General features: G+C 57.8%; 1 protein-coding gene across 15 annotated transcripts in view; it reads right to left on the bottom strand.

The window, feature by feature from the left end:
* The window catches only part of LOC122173225 (zinc finger protein 383-like), a 90,374-nt gene extending 65,302 nt beyond the window's left edge, over positions 1-25,072 (bottom strand). For 8 of the 15 annotated variants that reach the window (XR_010594786.1, XR_010594787.1, XR_010594789.1 and 5 more), the window contains exons 1-2: positions 24,191-25,001; positions 18,028-18,103 (exon numbers count right to left, since the gene is read on the bottom strand). The gene's annotated coding sequence lies outside the window, so the exon portion shown is untranslated. Of the gene's footprint in view, positions 1-8,344; positions 8,582-10,445; positions 10,638-11,031; positions 11,339-11,676; positions 12,532-13,027; positions 13,510-18,027; positions 18,104-24,190 lie in introns of those variants that run through there. The other 7 variants (XM_065577758.1, XM_065577759.1, XR_010594784.1 and 4 more) reach the window with 6 other exon arrangements.
* Between the last annotated feature and the right edge of the window lie 418 nt (positions 25,073-25,490).

Below are 25,490 nucleotides of genomic sequence, written 5' to 3'. Positions count from 1 at the left end.
TCTTAAAAGATTTTCTGAGATTTCAATTTTTGAATGTGCAAGTGTTTTATTGCCCCTCCTGAATTGTGGGGTTTCTCTCCTGGTGAAGGCTGTTTGGTCACATACTTTGATATTAGCTTAGTTTGACAGGATGTAGCTCAGATGCGCCTGGGAGTCGGGGAGCGGTGCAGGCCGGAGGCCGGGTCGCTCTACTTATGGGTGAGGGCAGGCCCGACCACTTCTGGAGTCCTCAAGGGAGTGGGGGCGGAGGAGGGGCAGGGGCTGGGGAAGAGCTGGTGCCCCACACAGCTGCACACTTTGCGTATGGGTAAGGACGGCCCTGAGGGGCTGCACCCAAGACTGAGGCTCTATTGCGCTCGGTGTCGTATTAGACACACACATTGTGAGAGGCAGCTCCTAGGGGAAGGAGCTTCAAGTCTAACTGTACAAAGCAGACGCAAGGAGGAGTGTGTGGGTGTCAGGAGCGTCTCCGTGATTAAGACCAAGTTTTCAACTTCCAATAGATGTGAAAAAACAACAACAGATTTTTCTTGCTCCAAATAACAGCACTTACACTTACAGTACAGGACAAGTAGCCCGAGTTCCCTGGAAGCTGCACAGCCGCGCAGCCACCCAGCAGCCTCCTTAGTGCCGCCTGGGCCCTCAGACAACCCACCCGGGGGGCTGCCATGGCCAGGGGAGGGGCACCGTTCCCTGAGCCCCAATCTATCCCGGCCTCCAACCCGCACCAACCCAGCTGAGCCTGAGCTGCCCTTGCCCAGGCCTGACCCCAGCCCTGGCCTTGCCGGGGAGAGGCGCCTATCCTGTGGGCCGGGCCCTGCAGCTGATACGGGGGGCAGGGGGTCGCCTCCCCACCCAAGCCTAGGTGCTGCTGCAGGGAGAGACAGCTGGGAAGAGGCCTCTCTCCCGGCCGGAGCACCCGCCTGCACCATTGGAATTCCCCACCCAGGCCTGGGACACTCATCTCCAGCTCTAATGAGTTGGATACAGGATCAAATTGATCCTAAGTGCGGAGACTCTCTGCTGCGGGGGGGGACAAAATACAGGTGGATAAACTCCACTGTGCCTCAGACACAGCCCAGCGCTGCTGGAGTCAGCAGATACAGTGACGGTGATGGGGAAGGAGGGAATCCCTCCGACTCGCCCCATTGCCTTCCGGCCTTGCAGAGGCTGAAATGATCCATCTGTCCCGCTCCTGCTCCTCCTTGTTACATGGAAATGTATTTGAAATAAGGAAAATGGTAAAAAAGAAAAATACCTGCTGCCCAGCACCACCTGGACCAGCGTGAGCACAACTGGGGAGGAGACATTTTGTCAGCAAAGGGGGGACTTGGTGACTAACAATCGCTCTGCTACTGGGGTGACAGTATAAACGTGACGCTCAGGGATTGTCCAGACCAGGAAAATGGGTGTCCATTAGGACAGGCCAAAGGGGAAGATGCCGGCTAACCCCAACCCCTGTGCCCGGGCTATGTCAGCACTGCAAACAGAGCAGTGTGTTTACATCAGGATAGCTACCTCCAGCACGCCGACGCCCAGGGAAATCCTAGAGCAGAAGACAAACCCCATGTCCATTTTCACTCAGTGAGGCGACTTGTGGTCACCCCTATTTCCCCCACCTGGGGCTGATGGAAACTCCTTGCTGGAAGGACACACACTCCAATGACTCACAGGAGAAAGGAGCAAGGGACTCACCCCAGAGAAGGACGACCTGTAAATGGCACAAGTGGACAACACACAAGGCAGTTGAGAGAACAGAGGGACACAAATGGTGCAAACAAACCACAAGGTCACTATGTGGGAATTAGCAAATGTGTTTTTAAAAAAAGTCTTTTCTCTGCCCTACACAACGTTTCTACGCTGCGTCGCTGTCCTGTGAACACCCTGATGTCTTGTAAGGTGAGGGCCCTGAGTGAAACTTTTCCCGCACTCACAGTATCTATAAGGTCTCTCTCCCATGTGAATTCTCTGATGTACAATGAGGTCTGAAGCCTTTCCCGCACTCACAGCACTGATAGGGTCTCTCTCCTGTATGCCTTGCCTGATGGGTAATTAGGGTTGATTTCTGCCTGAACAGTTTCTCACACTCACAGCACTCATAGGGGCGCTCTCCCATGTGGATCCTCTGATGTATATTGAGGGCTTTCTTGACAGTGAATTTTTCCCCGCATTTATGGCACTCATAGGGTCTCACTCCAGTGTGGATCCTCTGATGTGTAATAAGAGCTGAACTCTGTGTGAACATTTTTCCACACTCAAAGCACTGATGAGGTATCTTTCCCTTGTGGATATTCTGATGTCCAGTAAGGTCTGAGCTGACAGTGAAGCTTTTCCCGCACTCACAGCATTCGTAGGGTTTCTCCCCTGTGTGGATCCTCTGATGTTTATTAAGGGCTGAGCTCTGAGTGAACCTTTTCCCGCACTCACTGCATTCGTAGGGTTTCCCTCCTGTGTGGATCCTCTGATGTTTATTAAGGGCTGAGCTCTGAGTGAACCAGCATTTTCCTGCATGTGTGTCAGCTGTGGATGACTGGGAGCAGCTTGGCAGAGATGTGACTGTGATATGAAGAGAGCTGCATGTAAACCTTGGGGGCCTAGTCTGCCTCATGCCCGTGCTAAGGGCTGGAGGCTGGGTCCGTGAAGGTGCACAGGGGTGAGGTCTTGTCACCGAGATTGTCAGCATCCTGGTGACATATGTGGTAGTGATCCTCAGGGCTCAGTGAGAGCTAAGCGAAGTCTGTGACTCAGGAGGAAACCTCGGGGCGAGGGGAAAGGGGTGATCTCACTTTGCAGGTCCGAGCTGGTTTGTGTGGAGTGGGATCAGTGTGTGAGTGCCGGCCAAGGGTCAGAAGTTTCTGTTTGTCACATTGGACCTAAATCCAAGTTTTGCCCTAGCAAAGAGAAGATGTCAGACTTCGTGCGGTGCTGCCCCTGTGCGCTGTTCCCAGAGCGTCCTGTAGCAGGGGAGGGCAGAGCGCTAGGGTGTGTGTCACTGGCTTGATGGGGTGTTGCTGAAACAGGGTAGAGTAGAGGTTGCTTTGTGGAGATGCCATAAGCCTTAACTCTGCATTTCCCCTCTTAAGAAAGGAGGGGACAGGAACCCTTACCCAGCGAGGTCACATTCTCATAGTTCTCCTGCATGACGTCTCTGTAGAGGGCTCTCTGAGCGGGGTCCAGCAGAGCCCCCTGCCCCGCGGTAAAATACCTCATGGAAGCTCACCGGCCCCTGAAACAACAGGTGCCCCCCACTCAGTGCCTGCTGCCCCAGCCACAACTCCACTATTCATGGGGGAAAGGAGCCAATCAAATGGAAGCTCTGAGGGGCTCGCAGTCAGAGGCCAACCCCCAAACCACTCATAAGAACAGCCAGCCTGAGTCAGACCAAAGGTCCATCTAGCCCAGTATCCTGTCTGCCGACAGTGGCCAATGCCAGACGCCTCAGAGGGAATGAACAGAACAGGGAATCATCAAATGATTCACCCGTCGCCTATTCCCAATTTCTGGCAAACAGAGACCAGGGACACCATCCCTGCCCATCCCGGCTAATAGCCATCGATGGATCTGCCCTCCATGAATCTATCTGGTACCAGAGCATCCAGGAAACACCCAGGTGAGGGGACGAAGAGAGAGCCCCTGGTCTCTCCCAGCAGATCCGTCACACACCTACTAGCCAGGGGCTCATACAGGAGATGGAGCCCTGGCAGGGTCCAGGGACAATTCCCTGGTAGATACCAACACCCTCCTCATTGCGAGGAGCTGGATATGAAGGGAGGGGCAGGGCCCCTAAGCTGCCCCTTTCATATTTCACAGCTGCCCTTGGTCAGTCGAGTCAGGCTCCAGCACTGGGAGCCTGGTCAGTGTTTCCTAACCTCACCTAGGTGGGTTGTTTCCTCTCCCACAAATTAGGGCATTTCCCCTCTGAACCGCATGGCTCTGATCCTAGAATCCAGGGCACTTATTAAACAAGTCCCAGCAGGTTTGCCACCCCCTGGCCTCCTCCCTTTCTCCACCCTGGGAATTTCCTGCCCCGCTCCCACCTCCAAACCAGACCCAAACCTTCCCACCCCCTGTGTATTGCTGCCCCCTCCCTCCTGCAGCAACCCACCAGCCACCCCCCAAGAACCCCTACCTGAACTGGCTCCGCTGCAGCCATTTCTCTGCCCTGTGCCAAGGGCTGGAGCGAAGCGTGGGCGTCGTTCTGCAGCCTGGCAGGGCGAGAAGGGCAGTTGTGGAGGTGGGAGAACAGGCTTTAGGTACGTTCCCATCACGATTCCCCAGGTTCTTTCCCTGCAGACAGACCCCGAGATTCTGCCACGCTGGGCGACACGTGACAAGGAGAGAAAAGGGGATGAACTGGAGGGAATTTCTACAGACAGGGAAAGTGTGGGCGGGGCATGAAGCTTCCCTGAGCGGGGGAAGGAGGGAGTAGCTCCCTGCCCCGTCTCTGCAGCCCGAGACTCCGCCCCCCGCTCGCCCCCTCCTGCTGCTCCCCAGGGTCTCTCCTCCACCCCCTCCCCATAGGACAGTGGGGTGAGGGGGGCGCGGAGAGGCAGGGAGAGGGCGGCGAGGAGGGACCCGGCAGGTGGGGGGCGGGATGAGGAGGTACGGGCGGCGAGTTGTAGGGGCTCGTGGTGCCTGGGCACCAGGAATATTCCTGGCCTGGAGCCCGGCTCCACAAATGTTCGGGCCCGGGTCTCTCCCGCGACCCTGCCTGCCGCCCCCTCGCGGCCCCCAGACCCACCTGCCGCCCCTGCACACTCCCCCCCCCCACCGTGCGGCCCCCAGTCCCACCTGCCTCCCCCAGGCAATTTAAAAAGGCCCATCCCTGCGCTGCGGCCCCTGGGGAAGGGAGGGGGCAGCAGCGTGTGGAGACCCCCTGGCCTATGCCACCTAGGAGCCGCTGCCCCAGGTAAATGCTGTATCCTCCACCCGCTCCAAGAGCCTGCACCCCACCGCCTACTCCCACATCCCTTCCCGCCCCCAAATTCCCTCCCCGCCAACCCAAAAACCCTCCCAGGGGCTGTACCCTCTCACCCCTCCTGCACCCCACCCCTGTCCCAGCCCAGAGCCTGCATCCAGGACTCACACTCCATCCCAGAGCTGGCACCCCACACCCCCTCCCACACCCCCATTTCCTCCCAGAGCCTGCACGCCCACCCCCTCACCCCCTGCACCCAAACTCCCCCCTGAGTCTGCACCCTGCAACCCTCCTGCACCCAAACTCCCTCCCAGAACCTGCACCCCTCACCCCTCCTGCACCCCACCACTGCCCCAGATGAGCCTGCACCCAGCATCCCCTCCAAAACCCTCATTTCCTCCCAGAGCCTGCGCCCCTCCCCGCTCCCGCAGCCAAACTCCCTCCCAGAGCCTGCGCCCCTCCCCCCTCCAGCATCCAAACTCCCTCCACCCTCCGGCACCCCCACCCCTGCCCCAGCCCAGAGCAGGGAAGGGGCAGAGCAGGGGCTGGCAGAGACACGTGTTCACGGTTCTGGTCAGTGGCTCTCAGCCCCCCTGCATCTCCCGGCTGCACAGATAGTTAAACCCCCCCCCCCCCCCCGCAACTCCGGCTCCCCCCTCCCCGACACCGCCCCACAGGAGACCCCCCCCTGGAGCCCTTGTGCGGAGTCCCTTTCCCCGGGGTCTCCCCCCAGCCCCAGGGGTTACCCCGTGTCCGATCTCTGGGGCTGTCCGCCCCACTTCCCCCCCCACCGCTCCCGAGCCCGGCCCCTACCTGTGTGTCCAGCCGGGCTGCAGCCAGCGCCTGCCCCAGGATCGCTGGGAGACGGAGCATCCCGGGCAGCGGGGCCGGGCCGAGATCTCCGGCCAGCGGGGAGCAGGGGAAGGGGCGTGACCCACAGCCCCCTGCCCCCCATTGCCAGCCTCTGGATGCACCCTCTCCCCCCCATTGCCAGCCTCTGGCTGCACCCCCTACCCCCCATTGCCAGGCTCTCCCTGCATCCCCCGGCCCCTCATTGCCAGCCTCTCCCTGCCCCTCCACCCCACATTGCCACCCTCTGGCTGCACCCCCCTGCCCTCCATTGCCAGCCTCTCCCTGCACCCCCCGCCCCCCATTGCCACCCTTGGGCTGCACCCCCCTGCCCCCGTTGCCATCCTCTCCCTGCCCCCCCTAGCCCCCATTGCCAGCCTCTGGCTGCACCCCCCGCCCCCATTGCCAGCCTCTCCCTGCCCCCCTGCCCCCCATTGTCAGTCCCCCCTACCCCCTGGCTGCGAAGACGCCTGGTGAGGGGCGTTTGAACCCTAACAACCGCCTGGTTCCTAATGTCCTGGAGAGCATGTGGAGCAGCATCGCCCAGACAGTTCGGGAAGCCCCTTGTCTGATGTTACGTGTTCAAAACCAGGGACCCTCCATAGGCCACAGCTGTGACCCAGCTCTGCCGGGCTGTCCTCTGAGAGAGGAGCCGCTCCAGATCCGGCTGGGGTCACGGGGCACTGGGGTGACGGGACAGCCTGTGTCTCTGGGACAGCCTCGTCTGGGGCTGGCTGGACCAGGGAGGAGCAGTGCAGAGGGATTGCTGCACAAGTGAGCCTGTGGCAGGCGTGTTTGTGCCCATTGCACATCCGGCACCGACTCCTGGTGCTGCTGGGTCTTGCTCAGAGACAGCGGCCTTTTCCTCCTGCCCCCAGGATCACGCACAGACAAGGCGGCTGGGCAATTTTTGTGTCATTTCCTATATTTGTACAGCTCCCAACCTCAACATCCTGGGGAGCCAAACCGACCCCCCCCCCCGCGACTCATCCTCAGACCAAGGCCCTTTGATCCACCAGGCGCAGACCTCTGCCCCTTGAGCTGCAGCGTAACCGAGAGCAGTAGCTGTTTCCCTGCCCGTGGCCCAGGCACCAGAGGGGGTAAGCTAGTGCCTCTGGGCAGTCAATATCGCCTAGACGAAAGAAAGTTTAGCCCAAACAGGGACATTAGCTGGTTCAATGGGACATGAGGGTGACAGGGATGTTGTCGTGGGGCAATCAGGTTGGTCAGACATGACTTGCCCTTGGTGAATCCATGTTGACTGTTCCTGATCACTTTCCTCTCCTCCAAGTGCTTCAAAATGGATTCCTTGAGGACCTGCTCTATCATTTTGCCAGGGACTGAGTCTGTAGTTCCCCAGGTTCTCTTTCTTCCCTTTTTGAAAGATGGGCATTATATTTGCCTTCTTTCCAATTGTCTGGGACCTCCCCCAATCATAGAATCTCAGGGTTGGAAGGGACCTCAGGAGGTATCTAGTCTAACCCCCTGCTCAAAGCAGGACCAACACCAACTAAATCATCCCAGCCAGGGCTTTGTCAAGCCTGACCTTAAAAACCTTCCCTAGGGAACCCATTCCAGTACTTCACCACCCTCCTAGTGAAAAAGTTTTTCCTAATATCCAACCTAAACCTCCCCCACGGCACAGTGCCCTGAGCTGAGCGAAGGAGACCCTGTGCCCCCCCCGCCCCCGCTGCCACTGACCTACCCCTGCCGGCCCCTCCCAGAGAGTAATGGGGGCCATGTGCTTTCATCTGAGCTTATCCGACCCTGTGACATACGGGGGTCAATGTTGCTCCTGCCTCTGTCCCCGCACCTGCTGCTGTTGCAAACAGGCCCCGTTGTGGGGGGCAGGTGAGGGAGGGGAAAGGGAATAGGCCATGTCGGGGAGGGGAGCAACGTGTGGGCAGTACATTGAATCAGCGCAGGCTGTGACTTCACTTTCTGCCCTATGCTCCGAGCTGCCGAGGGGCCAGATGACGCCCAGCGCCTCTGTGAATACTGGCTAAATGCCGGTAACGGTCCCCCTCACACAGATCAGGAGAGTCCTTTTATCCCCCGTTTGTGACAATCGAGAACAAACCCCTGCTGACTGACGGGGCACATGCAGCGGAGCCGGGCGGCGTTGGCGAGGAGCGGTACCGCAGCGCCGGCCCTTGGAGACGTTCTCTGCTTAGGACAGTGCACGGTGTGAGCTCTCACCGCGCAGCCTCCACGCTGGAGTAGTTACTCTCAGGAATCGCAGTCCTGATGGAATTACATGGCACAGCCCTGGAGGGGGAACTGCCAAAGAAACCCACCGCAGGAGCATTCAACTCAGAAAGGGGAACTGCACAGACGTGAGGGGGCTCGTTAAATGGAAATTAAAAGCAACACGCCAGGGTGAAATGCCAGCAAAGCGCACGGAGACCATTTAAAAACACCATGCTAGAGGCTCCCACTACATGTATCCCGCAAATAAAAAACAAACCAGTGCGAGGATAAAAAAAATGCCCCCAGGGCTAAACAGCCGAGTAAAAGAGGCACTTTGGAAGTCAAATCCTAGTGAGGAAAATACAAAGACGCATAAACTCTGGCAAGTCAAATGCAAAGTATAATAAGGCCAAAAAAGAACGTGAAGAGCAACTAGCTAAGGCACAACAACTAACAGCAAAGTACTGGTTAAGTACATGGGATGCAGGAAGTCTGCCAAACAGTCAGCAAAGCCACTAGGCGATCGAGGTGCTAAAGGAGCACTCCAGGAAGACCAGGCCATTGCGGAGAAACTTCTGTCTTCAGTGCAGAGGATGCGGAGGAAATCCATACGCGCCAGCCCTGCTTTTTAGGTGACAGATGATAGAATCAAAGAATTATGGACCCATCGGGTTAGAAGGGACTGCAAGGTTCAGGGAGGGCGTTTGGGTGCAGGAGGGGGTTTGGGGTGCGGGCTTTGGGACGGAGTTTGGGTGCAGGCTCTGGACTGGGACAGGGGGTTGTGGTTGGGGTGCAGAAGGGGGTGCAGGCTCTGGGCTGGAGCATGGGGTTGGGGTGCAGGAGGGGGTTTGGGGGCTGGGTGTGAGGGGGTTTGGGTGCTGGGTGCAGGCTCTGGGCTGGGACAGGGGGTTGGGCTGCAGGAGGGGGTATGGGAGGGGGTTTGGGGGCACGAGAGGGGGGTTGGGGGCTGGGTGTGAGGGGGTTTGGGGGCTGGGTGCAGGCTCTGGGCTGGGACAGGGGGTTGGGGTGCAGGAAGGAGTACGGGAGGAGGTTTGGGGGCTGGGTGTGACAGGGGTTGAGTGCTGGGTGCAGGCTCTGGGCTGGGCCTGGGGTGCAGGAGGGAGTTTGGGTGCTGGGTGCAAGCTCTGGGCTGGGACAGGGGGTTGGGGTGCAGGAGGGAGTTTGGGTGCTGGATGCAGGCTCTGGGCTGGGGCAGGGGGTTAGGGTTGGGGTGCAGAAGGGGGTGCAGGCTCTGGGATGGAGTTTGGGTGCTGGGTGCAGGCTCTGGGCTGGGACTGGGGGTTGGGGTGCAGGAGGGGGTGAGGGAGGGGGTTTGGGAGCTGGGTGTGAGAGGGGGTTTGGGGGCTGGGTGCAGGCTCTGGGCTGGGACTGGGGGTTGGGGTGCTGGAGGGCGTATGGGAGGGGGTTTGGGTGCTGAGTGCAGGCTCTGGGCTGGGACAGAGGGTTGGGGTGCAGGAGGGAGTTTGGGTGCTGGGTGCAGGGAGTTGGGGTGCAGGAGGGGATACGGGAAAGGGTTTGGGGGCTGGGTGTGAGAGGGGGATTTGGGTGCTGGGTGCAGGCTCTGGGCGGGGCAGGGGGTTGGGGTGCAGAAGGGGGTGCAGGCTCTAGGATGGAGTTTGGGGGCTGGGTGCAGGCTCTGGGCTGGGACAGAGGGTTGGGGTGCAGGAGGGGGCATGGGAGGGGGTTTGGGTGCTGGGTGCAGGCTCTGGGCTGGGACAGGGCGTTGGGGTGAGGGAGGGGGTGCAGGGTGTGGGGCTGGGCCAGGGATGAGGAGTTTGGGGTGCAGCAGGCAGGCTGCCCTGGGGCTGGGGTGGGGGGCCAGAGGGGAAGATCCCCCCAGGGACAAGACACTCACCCAAGCGCCGCAGCAGCTCCCCAGATGTCCTAGCTCTTCTCTTGCCCTTACATCCTTCACTTCTCTGGCCATTGGTTTGCTGCATCTCTGAGTCCTCTCTCTATATGCCCTGGCCCAGCAGCTAGTTATCCAGGCTACCCTCCCATTGCCATCCCTGGGGGTATCCTGGGCTGTCAGGGCTGCAGGTTTTGGCCCATGGTCAGTGCAGGCGCTACGGCTGCTGCACACCTACGTGGTGACTCCTGCAGCCCATCGCCAAACTGCGGGGCCATATTCTGCAGGGTGGCCTCCCTGGCTGAGATTCTGGGAGCAGAGACACCCTGGATTCGAGAAGGAAAATGACCCCACCAGAACACACTGGAAATGGCTCCCAGAGACATCCCAGTGACACCCGACTGTGCAGCCCGGGGGTTCTCTGGCAGAAGTTCTCCTGCTTCTTCATTGTCACCACGGGCAAGAGTCTGGCAGTGGGAATGGAGAGCGGGTGTCTGCAGGCAGAGCCTTCCATGGCTTTCTGAATGGGAGCCTGACAGAGCTTGTGCCCGTGGTGAAGGGCCCAGATTCAATCCCCACCCGTGCCCATGGGGTCTCTGTGGCCATGGGTTCCCTTACCCATCACTGCAGGCTGTGCAGGAGGTGGAGGAGAACCTGGCCATGGAGGAGGCAGCCTCTCTGGGTCTGAGCAGCACCGGAGCTGGGGGAGCCGGACGGGAGCTTCTGGTACGGGAGGTTTCACATGCGGTCCATGGAGCTGGAGAGGACAGAGCTGGGCCCAGAGTCCTGGGGCAGCTCCTCAGTTAGTTCCTGTAAGACCCAAAGGAGAAGGTCAGATTCAGGCCCCACTGACCCCTGGGCACTTCCCAGAGAGGCTGCCCAGACACAGCCAGCAGGATCCTCTGGCAACACAGCTGGGCCCTGTCCTCCAGATTCCCTCCTTCCCTTCCAACTTGGCCCTTGCTCAGCCTCTCGCAGCTGCCCCTTACCTTTCCACCCCCAGCCTCAGCTTACCCTCCAGTCCCACGATTCCCCACCTGCCCCCAGCGCTGACGCCCAGAATTTCCTCTTGGCGGTGCCCAGACCTCAGCCCCAGGAATCCCTGCTCTCTGCTGTTCTCTCCAGTGCCCTGCCAAGGGGAGCCCCCTCCTTGTCCGAGGTCTCCTGCCCTCCCGCCAGGTCCCCACAGCCGTCTCTCACTCACCTCTCACTCTCACCACTGTCTTCTCCCCCAGAGCCGCTTTGGAGCAGGGTCATTCTAGGCTGTCCGGCCACCCTTCTGTGCGGTGAAGCACATCGGAGCAGGGGGTGGAGGAAGGCGATGCTTCATAGAGTTTCATAGAGCTTAAGGCCAGAAGGCACCATTGGATCATCTCATCTGACCTCCTGAATGTTCCAGGCCATTAAATTTCACCCACCTACAGTCTGAGTCTCTCACTGTAGGTCATTTTCTCCAGCTCTCAGGTCATTTGTGTGACTCTTTTCTGCACCCTCTCCAATTTAACACCATCCTTTAAAACACGGACACGAGAAATGCCTGTCACTATACCATTATCTCTCTTACCAATGCTATAGAGAGAGGTAAGATCCCCCCCCTGCTCCTGCTCATTACTGCCCTATTTACACATCTGGGCAAGGGGGACCTGGCCATGGAAGTGGAAGAGGACTTGGCCTTGCCCTCCTCCTCCTCCTCCTCATCCAAGTCATCCTCTTCCGCTTTCTTGTCTATGACCACGTGCTCCATTCCTATGGCCAGGTCCTCCCCCTCCTCTTCTTCTTCCCCCTGCATCAGCACATCCTCCTCCTCCTCCATTCCTGGGTCCTCCTAGTCTATAGCCAGGTCCTCTACCTCCTCTTCTGCCTCTTCTTCTTCCCCCTGCATGGCCACATCCTCCTCCTCCTCCTCTGTGGCCAGGTCCTCTTCCTCCTGCTCCTTCTCCGTGGCCAAGTCCTAATCCTCTTCCACTTCCTTTTCCTCCATAGCCAGTACCTCCTCTTCCTTCTCTTCTTTCTCCTGCATGGCCACATCCTCGTCGTCCTCCATTACTGGGTCCTCTTCCTTCTCCTCCTCCTGGTCCAGGTCCTCCTTGTCCTCCTCTGTGGCCTGGGCCTTCTCCTCTTCCTCCATAGGCAGGTGCTCCTCTTCCTGCTCCATGGCCAGACCCTTCTCTTCTTCCTTTTGCTCCATGATCAGATGTTCCTCCACCAGGGCCACATCCTTCTCTTCCTCTTCCTTTACCTTCTTCTTCCTCCTCCTTCTCTGTGGTCAAGTCCTCCTCCTCGTCTATGGAGAGCTCCTCCTCCTCCTCTTCTGCTGACAAATTCTCCACCTCCTCTGCAGACAGGTTCTCCTCCTCCTCTTCCTCCTCTTCTGCAGACATGTTCTCCTCCTCCTCTTCTTTCTCTTCTGCAGACAGGTTCTCCTCCTCCTCCTCCACTGTGTCCAGGTCTTCCTCCTCCTCTGTGGTCATGTCCTCCCCCTCTTTTATGGTTAGGTCCTCCACCTCCTCCTCTTTTTCTGTGGTCAGGACTTCCTCTTCCTGCTTCTCCTCCTCCTCTGTCTCTAGGTCTTCCTCCTCTTCCTCTCCTTCTGTGGCCCGATCTTCATCCTCCTCTGCCTTTTCCTCAGGGGCAAGGTCCTTCTTCTCTGACTGGTCCGTGGGGATCTCTGCGTCAGAGAGACAAGGGCAGAGGGTGACTCTTGCTGGGGAGGAGGGAAGAGGAAGGACAGGGGTGTGAAGGGATAGGGAGAGAACATTTAATGTTTCCCCCTCCCATGTAAGCACCCAAAGGCAGAGAAATCCCCACACTGCCCCTCCCACAGACCTCTCAGCCCCAGGACCCCATGGCAGAGAGATCCCCACACTGCCCCTCCCACAGACCTCTCAGCCCCAGGGCCCCATGGCAGAGAGATCCCCACACTACCCCTCCCAGAGACCCTCAGCCCTATGGCTCCATGACAGATGGGGCCCTTCACTGTCCCATCCTTCCTGGGAGTTGCCCCAAAGCATCAGGGACCCACTTCCCAGCAGCTCCCCCCATGCCCCACTGCAGGGGGTGGCTCTGTGACTCCCGCTGATGTCATTGGGCTCACGTGGCTCAGGCCAGACCCCTGGGCTGGGATCCCCCCAATGACTCTGACAGAGTGACTGGGTGTTAATGGCCCCTTGCTCCTCCCCATGCCCAGGGAGTCTCCTCACCTGCAGTGGAGGAGCACTCGGCCTCCGTGTTGCAGGGAGCCTCCAGGGAGCGGCTGCTCTCCCCTCCGGCACCAGTTGAGCTGCTGGGGCAGCGATCCCCCAGCTCCTGCCCTGGGGATGCCTCCTGCTGGCCCACGCGGCTGGGCTGAGGGCTGGCCTTCCAGCAGAAGCAAACCCAGAGCTGCCTTGCCTGGTTCCTCCCGTGGGCTGTGTCCTACCTGCCCAGACTGAACTTGGGCCACCTCCATCTCGGCCTGGATGTCGTCTCTCTCCGCTCGGCACCAGCCCTGGGAGCTGGTTTCCTCCTGGTGAGCAAGGCCGAGCAGGTCCATCTCCTGGGGTGGCCAGGAGCTGCTTCCCATGCCATGGGGATGGAGGGGCGGCTCTCTGTCTGGGGATGCTGGCAGCTGCCCCCCTCTGGCTTCAGGGCCACCTGCGGAGCCTTTCTCCTGAGAATCCTCCTCAGTACGTCCATCCTGGAACTGAGCAGGGAGCAGCCGTGAGTCTGGGGCAATGCAGGTTCTCGCCACTGGGCCTGTCTGCCCCCCAGCTGGGGCGACTCCCTCTCCTACCCACACTCCCCGGGGGCACCTGGGCTGGGCTCTGCACACACTGGCAGGGCTCACCCTGCAGGCTGCTCCCGAAGCTCCCCCGATGTTGGGACCCCCAGGGAATCTCATCCCTTAGAGCAATGGGGTCAGTGACAGAGACCTGTAGTCAGTCTGGACAGGCATCGTCCTCCTGTAGCCCCAGGCCACACCCCCTCCCCGGCCTGAGAAGGAAGGGAACCCAAGTGTCCAGGCTTCACTCCTGAGCCAATGGCAACAGCAGACAGGTGCCCCCGTTCCTCAACCCCAGATCAGCAGCTACCAGATCGGGAACACCCTGACATCAGCCCCCCACTCCTACCCCCGCTCTGCACAGCAGACAGTGGGCAGGCAGCTTGGTGGGGGCGGCGGCCAGGAGGTGGGAGCAGCAGTGGAGCATGGTGATGGGTGGAGGGGCACCTGTATTATTATTATTTGCACTGTAAAAAAACCAATAGTGCAATCTAGAAATTGAAGCATGAAGGGGCATACAAATGTTTAGCATAACTGGCACATAAATTCCTTGCAACGCCGGCTACACTAGTGCCATGCAAATGCCTGTTCTTACTGTCAGGTGATATTGTCAATAAGAAGTGGGCAGCATTATCTCCTGGAAATGTAAACAAACTTGTTGGTCCTGAACAAGAAGTAGGACTGAGTGGACTCGTGGGCTCTAAAGTTTTACATTGGTTTGTTTACGAGTGCAGTTATCTTAAAAAAAATGTCTACATTTGTAAGTTGCGCTTTCACTATAAAGAGATTGCACTGAGGTACTTGTATGAGGTGAATCGAAAAATACTATTTCTTTTATCTTTTTTACGGTGTAAATATTTGTAATCAAAAATAATAATATATGTTGAGCACTGTACACTTTGTATTCTGTTTCAGAGGGGTAGCCGTGTTAGTCCGTATCCGCAAAACTCAGTGGAGTTTCTTCCCTCAGGGGGATGGAACCTGGGTCCTTAGAATCATAGAATATTAGGGTTGGAAGGGACCTAAATCATCCCAGCCAGGGCTTTGTCAAGCCAGGCCTTAAAAACCTCTACGGAAGGAGATTCCACCACCTCCCTAGGGAACCCATTCCAGTGCTTCACCACCCTCCTAGTGAAATAGTGTTTCCTAATATCCAACTGAGACCTCCCCCACTGCAACTTGAGACCATTGCTTCTTGCTCTGTCATCTACCACCACTGAGAACAGCCGAGCTCCATCCTCTTTGGAACCCCCCTTCAGGTAGTTGAAGGCTGCTATCAAATCCCCCCTCACTTTTCTCCTCTGCAGACTAAATAAGCCCAGTTCCTTCAGCCTCTCCTCATAAATCATGTGCTCTGGCCCCCTGATCATTTTCATTGCCCTCCACTGGGCTCTCTCCAATGTGCCCACATCCTTTCTGTAGTGGGGGGGGGGTCCAAAACTGGATGCAATACTCCAGATGTGGCCTCACCAACGTCGAATAGAGGGGAATGATCACGTCCCTCGAGCTGCAGGCAATGCTCCTACTAATGCAGCCCAATATGCCGTTAGCCTTCTTGGCAACAAGGGCACACTGCTGACGCATATCCAGCTTCTCATCCACTGTAATCCCCAGGTCCTTTTCTGCAGAACTGCTGCTTAGCCAGTCGGTCCCCAGCCTGTAGCGGTGCATGGGATTCTTCCCTCCGAAGTGCAAGACTCTCTTGGCACCTGCAGACTCCACCCCAAGGGGCCCCTCCTAGCGCCTGAGTCACAAGGGCTGCTGTGCCCTGGGGAAGGGTTTAGTGCCCAATAACAGACGAGGATCATCGTCCAGGCACAAGGGGTACAAATCTATCACAATCCCCCCAGGAACAACACAACAAGTGAGGGAGCTTATTGGGCAGAGGGAAGAAAGGCCTGGGGCTAAGGAAAGAACAGGAGCAACTAGACTAATAACCCATCAACAATAACAGCATTTACAAGGGGCCCGACCCCCCCACAACCAGCTCCCTCCCAGCCCCTGCGCAGCAGAATGGGAGTTGAGTATCAGTTCTCTAGGGGCTGATGCCGCCCTGTACTCCTTGGCCGGCTTGAAATTCACAAGGAAAACAAGCACACGTGGGGATCCTTACCAGGTCTTCGGTCTCAGCGTCAATGGGCACCTCCAGGCTGTGCTGCGTCTCCCTCCGCTCCACTCCAGCAACAGCCAACAACCGACTGTAAACCGAGCCCTTTGTCTCCGAGCGCTGGCTTCCCGCGTGTTCCGTCCCCTCCCGGCATTCCGAGCATTCTGGGAAGCGGGATCCTGAGGTCCGCAGCCATTGCAGTGGTGGATTAACGCACAGGGGGCCCATGCCCAGGGGCCTCGGGCAACTTGGGGGGCCTCTGCCCAGGGGCCTCGGGCAACTTGGGGGGCCCTGGGAAAATCTCATGATACTTGGGCCAGATGATTTCCCTGCTGATTTTCCCCACAGAAATGTTTGTAATCAAAATCACTATATATATGGGGTTTCTACTGGAAGTTAACTTGACTGCGTTCGATTATACAAACTGGGAATGTAATCAGGGTACAGTATTATAAAAAATAATTAGAACAGTGCAAGGGATATTAGGCAAAAAAGAATTTGCGTGTGTAAATATTTGTGTGTAATTATGTAAGGTTTTAAGGACCTAAACCACACTCATGGTTTGTAAAATCCTGTTTGTAGGTTTGAGATAAATTAGGTTTGTTTTGTTCTATTTTGAAATAAAAAAATAATGGCACTAAAACTCCATTTCAATCTCACATCCAAAGTTCCCTGCTGCAGCTCTGCAGGCTGGAGCCTGCACCTCCCGTGACAGGCAGGGGCTGGTGCAGAGCGTGGCAGGGCAGGGCGACGACATCTCCCATAACGGCTGGGCCCTTTCACAGCAAGGGCGGCACCTCCCCACGGTAGCACGGACCCCACCTACTCCTCCTGCTTTTTCCTGACAACAGCACCACCCTTCCCGGCACCAACTCATGGCAACTTCTGCTTCCCGACTCGCACCGGAAATGGGAAGTCTGGGCCGGGCCTTGCAGTGGCTGACAGGACATGGAGGCCGGAGAGACAACCACTCCCATGGTGCCACGGCCCTCACAGTGGCTGATGGGAGATGGAGGCAGGAGACACCACATCTCCCATGGTGTCACGGGGCCCGGCGTGGCTGAGGGGAGATAGAGCCCTGCTGAGACGCTACATCAATATCTTCATCAACGATGTAGATCATGGCATAGAGAGTGCACTTATAAAGCTTGCGGACGATACCAAGCTGGGAGGGGTTGCAAGTGCTTTGGAGGATAAGATTAAACTTCAAAATGATCTGGACAAACTGGAGAAATGGTCTGAAGTAAACAGGATGGAATTCAATAAGGACAAATGCAAAGTGCTCCACTTAGGAAGGAACAATCAATCAGTTGCACACATACAGAATGGGAACTGACTGCCTAGGAAGGAGTACTGCGGAAAGGGATCTCGGGGGGTCATAGTGGATCACAAGCTAAATATGAGTTAACAGTGTAACGCTGTTGCAAAAAAAGCGAACATCAGTCTGGGTTGTATTAGCAGGAGTATTGTAAGCAAGACACGAGAAGTAATTCTTCCGCTCTACTCCGCGCTGATTACGTGTCAACTGGAGCATTGTATCCAGTTCTGGGCTCCACATTGCAGGAAAGATGTGGACAAATTGGTGAAAGTCCAGAGAAGAGCAACAAAAATGATTAAAGGTCTAGAAAACATGAGTTTTGAGGGAAGACTGAAAAAACTAGGTTTGTTTAGTCTGGAGAAGAGAAGACTGAGAGGCGACATAACAACAGTTTTCAAGTACCTAAAAGGTTGTTACAAGGAGGAGGGAGAAGAATTGTTTTTCTTAACTTTTGAGGATAGGACAAGAAGCAAGGGGCTTAAACTGCAGCAAGGGAGGTTTAGGTTGGACATTAGGAAAAACTTCCTAACTGTCAGGATGGTTAAGCTCTGGAATAAATTGCCTAAGGAGATTGTGGAATCTCCATCCTTGGGGAAGTTGAAGAGCGGGTTGGACAAACACCTGTCAGGGCTGGTCTAGATAATACTTCGTCCTGCCTTGAGTGCAGGGGACTGGACTAGAGACCTCTCGAGGTCCCTTCCAGTTCTACGATTCTATCTCTCAGCATGCATTGCTTCACTCTTCTCTCCCCTCCCACCCCGCTTCTCCTTGCAGGGGCAGTCTCAACCCCGTGACTGAGTTTGTGGCCCCAGGTTTCCCCTCCCCTCCTCGGAGCAGGCCCCCCAGGCTCCATAGGGTTTGCAGGTGGGGAGCCCCCCCAGGGTTGGGGTCGGGCTCAGGGTCCAGGGGAGGTTTGGCAGGTGAAGGGACCTGGGGGTGTTGGAGAACAGCAGCGAAGGGGAAGTTGGACACTTGCAGAATGGAAGACAGGGAGACAAGGCAAGTGAAGTGATACCTGTTACTGGACCAGCTTTGGAGCCACACGGGGTCTTCTTCACGTCGGGGAAAGGTGCTCAGCGCGTCTGTCATAACTATAAAGGGAAGGGTAACAGCTGTCCTGTCTACAGTACTATAAAATCCCTCCTGGCCAGAGACTCCAAAATCCTTTTCCCTGTAAAGGGTTAAGAAGCTCAGGTAACCTGGCTGGCATCTGACCCAAAGAACCAATAAGGGGACAAGATACTTCCAAATCTTGGTGAGGGGAAGGCTTTTGTTTGTGCTCTTTGTTTGGGTTGTTGTTCGCTCTTGGGACTGAGAGGGACCAGACATCAATCCAGGTTCTCCACATCTTTCTAAACAAGTCTCTCCTATTTCAAATTTGTAAGTAAATAGCCAGGCAAGGCGTGTTAGTTTTCCTTTGTTTTCTCAACTTGTAAATGTACCTTTTACTAGAGTGTTTATCTTTGTTTCCTGTACTTTGAACCTGAGGCTAGAGGGAGGTCCTCTGAGCTCTTTAAGTTTGATTACCCTGTAAAGTATTTTTCCATACTAATTTTACAGAAATAATTTTTACCTTTTTCTTTAATTAAAAGCCTTCTTTTTAAGAACCTGATTGATTTTTCCTTGTTTTTAAATCCAAGGGGGTTGGATCTGTATTCACCAGAAGTTGGTGAAAGGAAGGGGGGGGTAATTTCTCCTTGTTTTAAGATCCCAGGGGGGTTTAATCTGTATTCACCAGAAGTTGGTGAAAGGAAGGGGGGGGGATGGTTAATTTCTCCTTGTTTTAAGATCTCAGGGGGGTTGAATCTGTATTCACCGGGGGTTGGTGAAAGGAAGGAGGGGGGATGGTTAATTTCTCCTTGTTTTAAGATCTCAGGGGGGTTGAAACTGTATTCACCAGGAGTTGGTGGGAGAAGGAGGGGGAATGGTTCATTTCTCCCTGCTTTAAGATCCAAGGGATTTGGATCTGTATTTACCAGGGAATTGGTGAAGAGTTTCTCAGGGCTTCCCAGGGAAGGGAATCCATTTGGGAATGGTGGCAGCGGACCAGATCTAAGCTGGTAGTTAAGCTTAGAAGTCTTCATGCAGGCCCCCACATTTGTACCCTAAAGTTCAAAGTGGGGAAGCAGCCTTAACAGCATCACACGTACATACAAGGTGGAGCGCTCAGCCCCGAGTCCCAGCTATTCCCTACTTCCTGGAACAGAGGGGGCCTGTCCCCACTGGCCTATAAACAGCCCCACTGTGTAACCCAGAGGTGGCTGCATCTTAGCACCAAGACACCAGCGGTCACTGCTCTAGTGGAGATGGTACACACAGGCCACTGCCCCACGTGGCTACCAGAGGTCACAGACTGGGCACTGGTTGGGGGGATACACGCAGGGCACTGCTGCACCTGGCCACCGGGGGTCACTGCTGCAATGGTGGTGGTAGGGGAATGAAACAGGCCACTGCCTGAAGTGGCCACTACCACAATGGTGTGGGGGGGGGGGAGGGAGATACCAATAGGGCACTGCCACACCAGGCCACCACCAGGAGGTCACTGCTCCAATCACTAGAGATACACATCGGGTAGTGCCCCAACTGGCCAACAGGGGGCACTGTGTCAGACAGAGAGAGAGAGGGAGGGGGATGTGTGTGTGGAGAGAAGAGGAAATCAAAGCCCACTGCCTCACGTAGCCCCCGGGGTCACTACCCAAATAGGGGACACACACACACAGGGCACTGCCCCAGTTGGGGGATACACATCCCACGGGGATGCAGGAATCAGTGCCTGCCATACCTGGCACAGAGGGTGAGGGGGGGGCTACAAACAGGGCACTGCCCCACGTGGCCAACAGGGCACATCCCTAGTGGGGAGTGACGCACACCAGGAGCAGGGCTCACGGCCACAATGGGGTTGGAAGATACGCAGGCACTGCCTGACACCCAGGCCCCTGCCCCCTTGAGGAAAGTGAAGAACATACCTAGGGCACCGACTCCTCTGGCTACCAGTGGCCACTGCCCCAGTGCAGGGGCTGGGGTGTGTAAATACACACAGGGGATGGCCCCGCCTGGGCAACACGCTTCACTGAGATGAGTGTGGGATACGCAGAGGGCACTGCCCCAATGGCTGATATACATACAGGGCCCTGCCTCACCCAGCCACCAACCGTCAAAGGCGCAATGGTAGTGGTGCGGTCACATAGGCAACTGCCATCAGTGGCCAGCAGGGGTCGCTGCAGCAACAATAGGGGGAATACATGCCAGGCATTGCCGCACCTGGCCACCAGGGGTCACTGCTCCAACAAGAAGGCACTGACAGGGCACTCCCGTGCCTGGCCAGTAGGGATCACTATCACAGTGTTGGGGGGGAGATACACATATGGCACTATCCCATCTGGGCAGCAGGGGGCACTGCACCCTGACACCTACCCACACATACCCCCGGTGAGCAGGTGGGTGCCTGGATGTTATTCTGCACTTTCAGAAATGAGGCAAAGGCTAATTTTACTAAAATTTCTGCTGAAGAAAGCTCTAAGTTACAACCCTACCTTGCCAAGCACCTGCCCAAAGCCAGAGCAGTGTCCCTGCTGCCAGCAGAGACCCCAGAACACACAGACCCAAAGGGGAAGAAGCTTTTAGGTCAAGCAGTGACAGACTCTGGGGAGGGGCTATGGGGAAGCAGAGAAAGAGCAACTAACCACAGTGGGGAACGGACTCCGCTAGGACATCAAACCAACTCCAGCCAGGCTGGATATCAGCAATTCGGGGCTGGAGCAGCTCCAGCCAGGCTGGGCGGGGGCAGGTGACCTCGGTCTCTGTGCTGAGCAGGCTGCTTTGGCTGCGAGGAGGGACAAGGAACCCACGGCCAGGGTCTTGCTGCCCAAGGGGGGGGGTGAGATCTGTAGCAATCTCTGGAGTAGCTGGTTCAGCAGCCGTGAGCCCCACGCTTGTCCCTGCCCGAGCTCTCCAGGAGCACATTACGCCCAGGTGTACGCACTGGATGTAAGCACCAGTGTAACGCTACAGAGCCACTCTCTCTCTGTTGAGTGCTGCCTGCGAGAGACAGGGGCGGAGTCAGACGGGGCAGCAGATGACAGGGCCAGCCCCCACTGTATGCCACACCCCCACATCCATCTGCCTGCCTCACACACTCATCGATCTCCACATCATCCCGCTGTCCCTCCGATTGTCCATGCACTGCCCAGCACAAGGAGGTGTGGACAGGGCCCGATTAACCTTTTGTAGGGCCGGCGCCAAACAGATTTGTGGGCTCCCATGGGGGAATGGGGCATGGCACGAGGGGGGTTGATCCCCAGAGCGAGGGGCTGGCCAGGGGCAAGGCGCGGGGGGAGAGGGGAGGTACAGCCACAGTCCACGCAACCCCGCCAGAGGCCACTGGCCCACCCAGCCCTGCGCTGCCAGCGTGCTCTGCCATACTACCCCCCGCCCATTACCCCCACCCCCTTATGCCTGGCAACTGCCATGCCCAGTGCCCCTCTGGCCCACAGAGCCCTATAACCAGCACCCCCACTGCCTAGTGCCCCTCTCACAGCCCCCCCACAACTGCCCAGCACTCCACATACCTGAGGGAATTCAGCACCAAAACATTAAAAATTCTGTGCAGTATTTTAAAATTCTGCAAATTTTATTTGTCAATAAATAAACGTGGAAGCTGCAGCCTGGCAGGGGGAGCCCAGGCCACTGGCTGCATGCAGGTGGGAGATCACCCTGCAGCCTCCCCACTCCCTTCCCAGGACAGGGACTCAACAGTGAGGCTGCACCGGACCCTGACACAGTGTAAGGGATGGGCCTGCCCCAGAAACACCTTTGGGCACTGCCCCTCTGCGCCAGGTGCACCAGCTGTGGGAGGCAGGCTCAGCCCAGCAGGATGCAAGTGTGGAGGGGCTCAGTGTGGGGGGATCCAGGTGGGGCTAACAGAGTTCTGGGTGGAGCAGTCAGGGTGCAGGTGGCTCAGTGGGGGATCTGGATGCACAGGGGCTCGTTGGGGTTTGATAGAGCAGTGGGACTCTGTAGAGGGGTCCAGGTGAAGGTGCTTGGGGTTCAGCAGGGGGTGTCTAGGTGTGGGGAGCTCAGCGGGAGGGCGGGTGCAGGGGAGGTGGGGCTCATTGGGGTGGGGGTCCAAGTGCAGCTGGCTGGGGCTCTGTGGGGTGGGTGTCCGGGGGCTCGTCGGGGTGGTACAGATGCAGGGGAAGTGGGGCTAGTCAGAGGGAGGGTTCGATGGGGCTGCTTACCGGACGAGCCTCAGCTGCTGCCAAGGGGATGCTGCATGCCGGACTCCCGGTTTTCCCCTTTCCCCGCATCCCCCATTCCCTTCTCTTTCCCATCCCATGCCCCTTCCCCATTGCCCATCTCCTCCACATCCCACTCCCTTCCTTCCCTACTGCTTGTTTCCCCCATCCGACCGCACCCCAGCACATGCACTCCCTGCTGTACAGAGAACAGGATGGCCCCTCCCAGCACACAGACGGGGAGCACCACCGGCACTAGGACCCAAAAGGCTGCAGCCACCTGCAAAGTCAGCAGAACTGAACAGCCCCCTCTTTCCACCGGGCAGTTCTGTGGGGACTCCCCAGACCTAGGGTTACCATAGCTAATAAATAAAAAAAGAGGACCCTCCATGGGGTCCTGGCCCCGCCCATTTCCCCCCCAGCCCCCCCCAACTCCGCCCCTTCCCTGCCCCTCCCCTGCCCCAACCCCGCCCCCTCCTCCCTCCCACTCCCAGCCACGGGGAAAGGGCTGCCCGAGCGCTACCGCCTTCACGGTTTGCTGGGCAGCCCCCAGACCCTGCGCCCCCGGCCGGTGCTTCCCCAGCTCAGCTGGAGCCCGGGAGGGGAAGCGCCCAGCTGGGGGCGCAGGGTCCGGAGGCTGCCCGACAAACTGTGAAGCCGGTAGCGCTTGGGCTTCGGGCAGCCCCCTTGCCTCTGGACCCTGCGCCCCCAGCCGGGCACTTCCCCTCCCGGGCTCCGGCGGCGCAGGGTCCGGAGGTATGGGGGCTGCCCAAAGCCCGTAGCGATCGGCTCCGAAGAGTCGGGGAGGAGCAGAGACGCCGCGGCTGGAGGCTCTGCTCCTCCCCGACTCTTCGGCTCTGTTTAAGAGTCGAGCTGCCCCAGCGCTACCGGCTTCGGGCAGCCCCCATGCCTCCGGACCCTGCGCCGCCAGAGCCCGGGAGAGGAAGTGCCTGGCTGGGGGCGCAGGGTCCGGAGGCAAGGGGGCTGCCTGAAGCCCATAGCGCTCGGGCAGCTCGGCTCTTAAACAGAGCCGAAGAGTCGGGGAGGAGCAGAGCCGCCATTTTCCCGGACACGTTCGGCTTTTTGGCAATTCCCCCCGGACGGGGATTTGAGTGCCGAAAAGCCGGACATGTCCGGGAAAAAGAGGACGTATGGTAACCCTACCCAGACCCAGCTCCTACAGCCAATCCAGCAGCAATCCCTCATGGACCCAACCTACTGCTCGGGGGCAAACACCACTGCTGGCCAGAGAGATGAACAGCCCCCACAAACGACATCATCATCTCCCTTGAATCCACAGCTAGTCAGGAAACCCTTTTTCTTGTTTTTTTTTTAAAACAAACCCACACCCAGCTAACGGGAAGTCCCTGCCTGGAGCCAGGGGGGCTGTGACCAGAGCCCTCACCAAACCAGACACTGGTCTCACAGACAGTGACAGCTGCTCCGCTCCCAGCTGGACAGGTCTTGCCTGGCATCAACAACGCTTGCGCTCTCGCTCGCTTTCCATCTCACCACCGAGACGGACTCTGTCCCCCACCCCCACCACACACTTCTTTTCCCTTGGTGCCAAACACAACACAAGAAGGAAAAACAAAAGTTATCATCACAATCTGCCGTGATGGCCAGACTCTCCTTCTCGCATCTCCCACACCCCAGGGCTCTACCCTGAACCCCCTTCCAATGGTGTTGTCAGAGCTACAATTAGAAAGCACCCCACTGCACCTGCACCCAACAGTCACTCTGCACAGGAGACTCTTGTCCCTTCCACTAGTCTTAACCCCACAGAGCCCCAGGCCCAGCTAGGATGCACCTTATTGTTCTTTAGCACTGGGGCTCTTGTCCTCTCCTTCCTATCCCTCTTGGACTCCATCTGTGAGAGAGGACTGGGAAGTGTTACAGACACAGAGACCCTCCCCCAGCTCTTTCTGCACCCTGGGCTCACACCTGTTGTCTCCCGAGTCCTTGGCGCTGTCCAGCATGTCTCCCTCCACAGAAGTCACCTGGTGTCATCTTAGACTCCATCTTCATATTGCTCTTCTCCTTCCCAGAACTCCTGCTCTGCTCCTCAGACCTGTCTTTCCTCACCTCTGCAGGCAGAGGGGAAGGGGCATCATGGGAACACACTCACCCCATCCCAGACACCACATGGCATCCACAGGGCTACCAAACCATGTCACCTTGTGCCAGAAACCACACCCCACCCCAAGGGAGCAAAATGCCTTTGTGAGCCCAGCACACACACACACACACACACACACTAAGCCCAGCCAAATTGGGAGCTTGCGCCCACTTCCCAGGCCTCATGGATGGAGAAGTTTGTTGGGCACGGGGGGCCTCAAGGGACTGGCTCAGCGTGTGAATGAGGGACTGGGATATATGTGGGGGGCGGGACTGTGGGGTTGGGGTGTCCAGGAGGACCCAAGGTAAGGGACTAGGAGGATTAGAGGTAGAGGAGAGTAGGGTTACCAAGTGCACTGTGGGACTGGGGGATTTAGAGAGCCCAGAGAGGAAAGGTGGGGCAGGTTGGAGGGCCCCACAGGGTCTGAAAAGGGGAATCCGGCAGGTTGGGGGGTAGCAGAGAGTGGAGATGAGGGACTCGCACACTGGGGATGGAGAAGGCAATGGGGTGACAGGGACGTGGGGCCCAGCACTGGAGAAATGGGCTGGAGTTGATTGGGGCGAGGTGGGAGGAGGACGCTGAGGGAGGCAGCACCTTGGCAGGGGAAAGGGAAAGGCCACGGAGAGAGGACAGGGTGGAGGAGGGGAGCGCTGGGGGATGACGGAGGGCTGGGGGGTGAACTAGGGGGAGTTCGAGGAGCAGGTCAGAGAGGTCCCCATGGGCCCAGGACAGGGCTGGGGGTGGATGTGGGGCTGGGGAGGCCCAGGGATGGGGCAGGTTGGGGGGCTGAAAGAATGTCAGGGCCCTACAGAGCAGGGAGGGGATGGGGGACTCAGGGGTCCCCATGGGCACAAGGTGGGGCGGGGCACAGGGGGTGGATGGGGGGATGGGGGGGGACAGGGCAGGTTGGGGGCAGAGGGGGATGTCGGGGCTCTAGGGAGCGGGTGGGGGAGGGGAGGGGCTGAGGGGGCCCCACGGGGACAGGGCGGGGCGCAGGGGGTGGATGGGGGGCTGGGGGGGGGGGACAGAGCAGGTTGGGGGCAGAGGGGGATGTCGGGGCTCTAAGGAGCAGGGAGCAGGTGGGGGAGGGGCTGAAGGGGCCCCACGGGCGCAGACTCGGGCGGG

Source organism: Chrysemys picta, chromosome 24 (assembly GCF_011386835.1).
Source record: "Chrysemys picta bellii isolate R12L10 chromosome 24, ASM1138683v2, whole genome shotgun sequence".
Lineage (NCBI taxonomy): Eukaryota > Metazoa > Chordata > Testudines > Emydidae > Chrysemys > Chrysemys picta.
Note: the sequence above shows the minus strand (reverse complement) of the source record. Positions and strands in the feature narration are given on the sequence as shown.